The sequence below is a fragment of the Octopus bimaculoides genome, unplaced genomic scaffold (genome assembly GCF_046866305.1).
Source record: "Octopus bimaculoides isolate indiv1 unplaced genomic scaffold, ASM4686630v1 contig131, whole genome shotgun sequence".
Lineage (NCBI taxonomy): Eukaryota > Metazoa > Mollusca > Cephalopoda > Octopoda > Octopodidae > Octopus > Octopus bimaculoides.
The window spans coordinates 82,275-90,469 of NW_028315381.1; the positions used below are offsets into that span (position 1 = coordinate 82,275).

An 8,195-nucleotide genomic window follows, 5' to 3' on the forward strand; every position below is an offset into this window, starting at 1 on the left:
CTTCCTAACGCCAGCCACTCAGAGTGTAGTGGGTGCTTTTACATGTCACCTGCACGAAGGCCAGTCAGGCGGTACTGGCAACGGCCACGCTCAAAATGGTGCATTTCCTGTGCCACCCACACAAGAGCCAGTCCAAGGGCACTGGCAACAATCTCGCTCGAAAATCCCACGAAGGCCAGCCAGGCGGCACTGGCAACGGTCACGCTCAAAATGGTGCATTTCATGTGTCACTCACACAAGAGCCAGTCCAGGGGCACTGGCAACGATCTCGCTCGAAAACTTTCATGTGTCACCCGCACAAGAGCCAGTCCAGGGGCACTGGCAACAATCTTGCTCTAAAATCTTATGGTGGCCCCGCACAAGAGCCAGTTCAGTGGCACTATATATATATATATATATATATATATATATATATATATATATATATATATATATACATACATATATACATATGTATATATACATATATATATGTCATATATATACATATATGTATGTATACATATATTTACATACATATATGTATATATACATATGTACATATATATATGTATATATACATATGTACATACACACACATATATAAAAATGTATATATACATATATATACATATATATATACATACATACATATATACATACATATATATATATGCATTTATATATATGGGAGAATTTATGAAAAAAACAACAGACAAAGACAGGTGGTGTAAACAACAAATGGACGTATTAGTTTAACACTCGGGAATAGAGAAAGTCTTTGATGTTTCTAGCTTACGATATAAATGTAGTGGTCAGCGATCTATTTGGCGAATGCCAGACAGAAGGATCACACAGGAGAGCGAAGAAAAAGGGGAGATGACAAAGAAGTGGTGACCCGAAGACGAGAAGCTGCGTGTGTGTGAGAGAATGCTGGTGATCTTAACGTATGTATGTGTGTATGTAGGTGTGAAGGTGTGAAAATGTGGGGAAGGGAATTGGTCAGTGCCAGAGTGTGCATGGTGGTGTGTTGTGTGATATGGTGTAGCATGGCGTGATGTGAGGGTGTTCGGAGGTGGGGAAGGCAAAGGCAGGGCAGCCGAGAGTGGGGAAAGCATGGGTGGAGTGGGGGTAGAGGGAGGGGTATGTGGATAGGCAGAGGTTGGGGTGGGTGTAAGGGATGGGATGGGTGAGATGAGCTTATGAGGGAGGGTTAAGGGGGAAGGGGAAGATTGATATAAGAGAGGGGGAAGGTGGGTATGGGAAGAGGGAGAAAGCGAGGAGAGAGGAAGAGAGTAAGGGGTGAAAAGAAGTAGGAGTGAAGAGAAGTACAGAGAAGTAGGAGTTGGAGCAGGAGAGGAGAGGTGGGTGAGAGGAAGTAGGAGGGAGGGCGGAGGGAGAGAGAGAGGCAGGAGAAGGGTTAGATGAAGAGGGGAGGGGAGTTGAACCCATGTGGCGCAAAGGAGCAAAGAGAGAAGATTAATCCCTGTTCACGGCGCAAACGGGAGTCCGGATGCCCCTGTGCAAGGACAATCCAAACATGGACAGGTGTTGCTGCAAGGAGTGACCGGCAGAGTGGAAATGGCGTGACACCGGGGTGTCATTGCAAACGTTGATGTCTCGGAGGTGTTCCGCGAATCGGTCGGCCAGGCGGCGCCCCGTTTGTCCGATGTACAGAGAATGGCAGAGAGAGCAGGAGATGCAATAGATGATGTTGGTAGAAGTGCAGGTGAAGGAGTCGGTGATGCGATAGGGTCGAGGATGGGTGCCGGTGAGGAGGGTGGTGTTGGAGAGGTAAGGGCAAGTGCGGCAGCGTGGGCGGGAGCAGGGGAACGAGCCAGGTTGGGAGGTTGGGTTGGGGAAGGAGCTGTGGACCAAGAGGTCTCGTAGGTTATGGGCTCGTTTGAAGGAAGGGAGGGGTCGGTTAAGGAAGAGGAAGATGTGGGAGGTGGAGGGGTCGGACTGGAGGCGCCAGAAAGCTTGGAGAATGGTGCGTTGGAGGGGTAGGGTGATGGGATGGTAGGTGAGGGGAAAAGGGAGGCGGGAGACGGCAGGGCGGGTTCAGGGGTAGAGAGCAGATGCACTTGAAATCAGGTGGCTACAGCTGGATGCCCTTCCTAATGCCAACCACTCCGAGAGTGTAGTGGCTGCTTTTATGTGCCACCGGCACAGAGGCCAGTCAGGCAGTACTGGCAACGCCCATGTTCAAAATGGTGTATTTTATTTGCCACCTGCACAGGAGCCAGTCCAACGGCACTGGCAACGATCTCACTCGAACGTCTTTGCACGTGCCAGGAAGGCGACGCTGGGCACAAGTGCTAGCACGATTTTGCTTTCGCTTGCCCCAACAGGTCTTCGCAAGTCGAGTTTCGTGTATATATTTTATGTATATATCATCATCATCATCATCATCGTTTAACGATGATGATGATGATGATGACATATACCAAACTATCCATCCCATGCAAGCATGGAAAATGAACATTCAGAGATGATGATGATGAGTTGTGTGTTTGTGTCTCCTTCAACTTTTTTCTTCGCTTTGGGGTACATCTAGTAAATTATAAAAACCATATAAATATATTTCTTAAACCATACAAATGTTTAAATTGTAAAACCCGTATAAATATATTTATAAACCATACAAATATTTAAATTGTAAAAAACATATAAATGTATTTATAAACTATATAAATGTATTTTTATTAGATATGTGTTGTTTCATCTTTTTGTGAAGTTCAGTCTTCTGCTTAGTAAGTTTGTAATGACCATAAATTTTTAATGTGAATTGTCTTCCTTTTAATTTTAGTCTTCCATATCGGTTTCAACAGACCAGTTGTTAAGGTGTTTTCTATACCATTCAACTGTAAAAGAAGAATTATAAATATTCAATTTCAACAATAAACTATATCATATTACATTGGAAAATATATATTTATATTTCTAAAATTGTAATTTCAAAAAACAACAAAAATTATCTGTCCTTTAGAAAATCAGTGTTTAAGGAAGAAGAATATATAGTGTATCAATGTAAGGTCAAAACAGGGGATCGTATGTATTATTACACAGGTCAATCTGCTACAATTTGGAAATCTAGATTACGTAATCATTTTGATTCATTTAAGTATAGAAGAAAATGTAATTCTATCATCATCGTTTAACGTCCGCTTTCCATGCTAGCATGGGTTGGACGATTTGACTGAGGATTGGCAAGCCAGAAGGCTGAAGCAGGCTCCAATCTAATCTGGCAGAGTTTCTACAGCTGGATGCCCTTCCTAACGCCAACCACTCCGAGAGTGTAGTGGGTGCTTCTACATGCCACCGGCACGAGGGCCAGTCACACGGTACTGGCAACGGCCATGCTCAAAAAGGTGTTTTTTACGTGCCACCTGCATGGGAGCCAGTCCAGCGGTATTGGCAACAACCTCGCTTCAATGATTTTCTAAACGTACCACCAGCACAAGTGCTAGGAGGCAACGCTGGTAACGATTACGCTCTAATGGTGCTATTTACGGGCCACTAGCATGGAAGCCAGACAGCTGCTCTGGCAATGAACATGCTCGACAGTGCTGTTAGTGCTCCACTGGCGCGGTGACCAGTCATCGAGCATGGTTCAATTACGATTTCACTTGCCCCAACAGGTTTTCGCAATTCTATGAATCTTAAGAAATGCATTTGGAATTTAAAAGACAGGAACATGCTGACCGAAGCTTTGTAATTGAATGTGGTAGGCAGAAGTTACTGCTGTGTGAATACATATGTGTGTAAGTGCTTGTGCCTCTCCAAGAGAGAGGGATTATTAGTTATACACCATCATACAATACTGGTCATTTTAAATGTGATTTTTACTTTGAGGAAATGTATTATATAATTACTTCTAAACTGGTATTATTAAACTGTAAAAGTACATTTACACTGAAATGTTCTCATAAGTATAGAAGAACATTTAAATATTTCAATACTGAATAACTCATCAATTATAACTGCTTTTCCTAAAACCTAATACACATAATTTTTCTAAAAGTTATTTTAGCATATTTAATAGATAGATAACTAATTGTCATGACATAGAATTTATATGTTTCCAATTGTTGTAACATAGAATTTTTTATTCATTCATTATCTACTGATGTCATCAAAAGTTAAATACTAAACTGGCTTTTCTTAGAATATTATATTACTTCTTAACATTCTTTTTGCAAGCAGTCAGCTATTAGAGATATTTTCTTAGTTCACATTGAATTTAATCCATCTTGGATTGCCTTGATAACATTGTGTTAGCATATATTTTCAGATATATTTGACTGGTATTTTATATCATTTTCTGTATCTAAATATACTGGCACTATAGAAACAATCATTGGTAATGTATGGTGTGCTCACCAATTAATGATGTGATTTTCTCCATTCTTATTCTTGTTGTTTTACACTCTGAATTTCTTGAAATTCTTCTAAGCAATATTTGGATTTACTTGTCATACATGAAAAATTACCTTGGATGTTCATTCTCCTTGTATTTATTGTTGTTTGTGGTGCTGCAATGGCCCAGTGGTTAGGGCAGCGGACTCGCGGTCATAGGATCGCAGTTTCAATTCCCAGACCAGGTGTTGTGAGTGTTTATTGAGTGAAAACACATAAAGCTCTACAAGGCTCCAGCAGGGGATGGTGGCGAACCCTGCTGTACTCTTCCACCGCAACTTTCTCTCATTCTTACTTCCTGTTTCTGTTGTGCCTGTAATTCAAAGGGTCAGCCTTGTCACACTGTGTCACGCTGAATATCCCCGAGAACTGCGTTAAGGGTACACGTGTCTGTGGAGTGCTCAGCCATTTGCACGTTAATTTCACGAGCAGGCTGTGCCGTTGATCGGATCAACTGGAACCCTCGACGTCGTAAGCAGCGGAGTGCCAACAACAACAACAAACCATAATTCACCTTTACATAGAGTGATTAGTGGTTAATGATGGGAAAGGTATCATAACACAGTAAAAACATTTATTCCAACAAAAAAAAAAGAAGCAATGCTATCCTGTTCATGCTAACTCCGAAAAAAATGCATGTAAAACTATAAGAATAAAAACTCACTTGTTCTTTCAATTCCAGTTTTCCAAGGTTCTTTTGTCTTCCATCCAAATTCAAGTATTTTGGTATAATCAATATTGTACTGATTATCATTAAAAACTCGATCTTTCACAAATTCAATGTACTTTGCAATATCATCTTCACTGGTAACATTTTTAGTCTAAAAATTCAAATAATAAAAAAATTACAAAAACACCCGAAACATATACTCTTTTACTTGTTTCAGTCATTTGAATGTGGCCATGCTGGAGCACCGCCTTTAGTCGAGCAAATCAACCCCAGAACTTATTCTTTGTAAGCTTAGTACTTATTCTATTGGTCTCTTTTGCCAAACCGCTAAGTTATGGGGACGTAAACACACCAGCATCAGTTGTCAAGCGATGTTGGGGAGACAAACACAGACACACAAACACACACATATATATATACATATACATATATACGACGAGCTTCTTTCAGTTTCCATCTACCAAATCCACTCACAAGGCATTGGTCGGCCCAAGGCTATAGTAGAAGACACTTGCCCAAGGTGCCACACAGTGGGACTGAACCTGGAACCATGTGGTTGGTAAGCAAGCTACTTACCACACAGCCACTCCTGCACCTAAAATGTAATCGACGAGCATGAGATTCGAACTCATGCGGGGAGACCCCAATGGATTAGCAGTCCATTGCCTTAACCACTCGGCCACCTCATCCTCTAAAAGTTTTACAACCACGATGAGACTCGAACTCGCAATCTTCTGATTCGAAGTCAGACGCCTTATCCATTTATTAAAAATAAATTGATTTAAAATGTTTCAAAATAAATTATCTATTTTAAAATAGGTAACTTAAAATCTTAGCTTTTATCCACAACAGTCCTGGACTAAAAATGAATTTAATCAGTGAAGATAAATTGAGAAAGTATATGGTTTACTGTTATTGCTTTAGTCCCAGGGTCAGCCATGACTGAGCAAATCTATGAGCAAAAATACTCCAGCCTTGACCACCATAGCTTTTTGTCAAGCTTAGTGCATCTATAATTACATAATCCAACATGTCCTTTTTAAAAAGACTGTAATGTGTGATTTGAAGAACATTTGGCTGCTATTTCTAGCAGTCATGCAACTATGTAGAGGCTTCCTCACTGGCTCATTTAGGGGTTTTGTTAGTGTTGATGGGATCATTATTAGCTGTGGTAGTAGCAGTGACAACAGTTGAGATGATGATGATGACGATGATGATGATGATGACAATGATGATGATGATCGTTTCTAAATCTACACCATAAACTGACAAATCTTACACTCCTTTATTGATATGTTACAGAGTTTAAAATCATCATCATCATCATCATCATCATCATCATTTAACGTCCATTGTCCATGCTGGCATGGGTTGGACAGTTTGACCAGGTTGGCACACTCCAAGGCTGCACCAGAATCCAGTCTGATTTGGCATGGTTTTCTACGGCTGGATGCCCTTCCTAATGCCAACCACTCCAAGAGTGTAATGGGTGCCTTTACTCGCCACCAGCAAAGATTACTCAGTTATTGAACTCTATATTAGTAGAGGGGATATAGGTGATTATATGATTAACTTCACATTATTTTTTTTCTTTTGATCCTTGGTGGGTGGAAAGGCAAAGTTGACCCTAGCAGGATTTGAACTTACAAAATAAAGAGCCATGATTAACAGGTATTTTTGTCCAATACTCTACTGATCCTACCTTTCCATCACCTTTATTATTTAATTATCATCCTCAACCAACATTCCTGTGCTACTTAAGTTTTTATGTCTACTAATGTTATCAAATCAATCCTTGTGCTAGTCGTTTTGCCAGTCGTTTTGCAAGTATACACAAGGTGTAACAATTTTGAACTGATATTATCACCTTCATCAACATCATTATCATTTGAAATCCACTTTCCATGCTGGCATGGGTTGCACAGGTCATGATATGAGACAGTTCTTATTTGAATCTATTGCCTCTTAGATATGTCAAAGGGTCATATCACACTTGTACATTTTAGTTTTGTCTTAGTTTCTACACTTGCATGCATTTCTTATCACTGGTCACTTTACAGAGTGTCATCATCATCGTTTAACGTCCGTTTTCCATGCTAGCATGGGTTGGACGATTTGACTGAGGACTGGTGAAACCGGAAGGCAACACCAGGCTCCAATCTGATTTGGCAGAGTTTCTACAGCTGGATGCCCTTCCTAACGCCAACCACTCAGAGAGTGTAGTGGGTGCTTTTACGTGTCACCCGTATGAAGGCCAGTCAGGCGGTACTGGCAACGGCCACGCTCAAAATGGTGTATTTTATGTGCCACCCGCACAAGAGCCAGTCCAGGGGCACTGGCAACAATCGAGTGTATTGGATGTATTTTATAGGGACACTATAAAGGGCTGTCAAGCCCCGAACAAAACTAGAGGGTCATTCACTAACCATTTTACAAAGTGTACTGGGTGTACTTTATCAAGGTACCTGTACTAGTAAGTGGGATCTGTCTGGTATACTGTAAGATAACTGCCTAAAATTGCTTTGAAGTGAAGTAATTTCTATGAAGCTCAGAGGCTAGGATGTTAATGTGAAAGACCGCTGATTACATGTTCATGTGTGGAGGCGCAATGGCCCAGTGGTCAGGGCAGCGGACTGGCGGTCATAGGATCGCAGTTTCGATTCCCAGACCGAGCGTTGTGGTGTTTATTGAGCGAAAACACCTAAAGCTCCATGAGGCTCCAGTAGGGGATGGTGGCGAACCCTGCTGTACTCTTCCACCACAACTTTCTCTCACTCTTACTTCCTGTTTCTATTGTGCCTGTAATTCAAAGGGTCAGCCTTGTCACACTGAATCTCTCCAACAACTTCGTTTAGGGTACACGTGTCTGTGGAGTGCTCAGCCACTTGCACATAAATTTCACGAGCAGGCTGTTCCATTGATCGGATGAACTGGAACCCTCGACGTCGTAAGCGACGGAGTGCCAACAACAACATGTTCATGTGTTCAAAGCTTGTAACAACTATTATGTTATGTCACTAGACAAGATACCTAATCTCTACTTGACGAAGTCTGCCTGGCTGACAACAGACTCTGCATTTTACAATAAAAAGGACAGCTAGCTATAAAGACACTTCTTCTTAAATAC

The 8,195-nt window shown here is 41.3% G+C and overlaps 1 long non-coding RNA gene and 1 other non-coding gene across 2 annotated transcripts; both read right to left on the minus strand.

Annotated features, from left to right (window-relative positions):
- Positions 1-1,019: 1,019 nt before the first annotated feature.
- Positions 1,020-8,181, minus strand: LOC149129173 (uncharacterized). The gene is made up of 2 exons (XR_016240320.1): positions 5,063-8,181; positions 1,020-2,843 (listed from the first exon to the last, which is right to left on the minus strand). It is a non-coding gene; the product is annotated as an uncharacterized LOC149129173 (long non-coding RNA).
- Trnas-gcu (transfer RNA serine (anticodon GCU)) lies at positions 5,676-5,757 on the minus strand. Its single transcript has one exon. It is a non-coding gene; the product is annotated as a tRNA-Ser (tRNA).
- Positions 8,182-8,195: the final 14 nt, after the last annotated feature.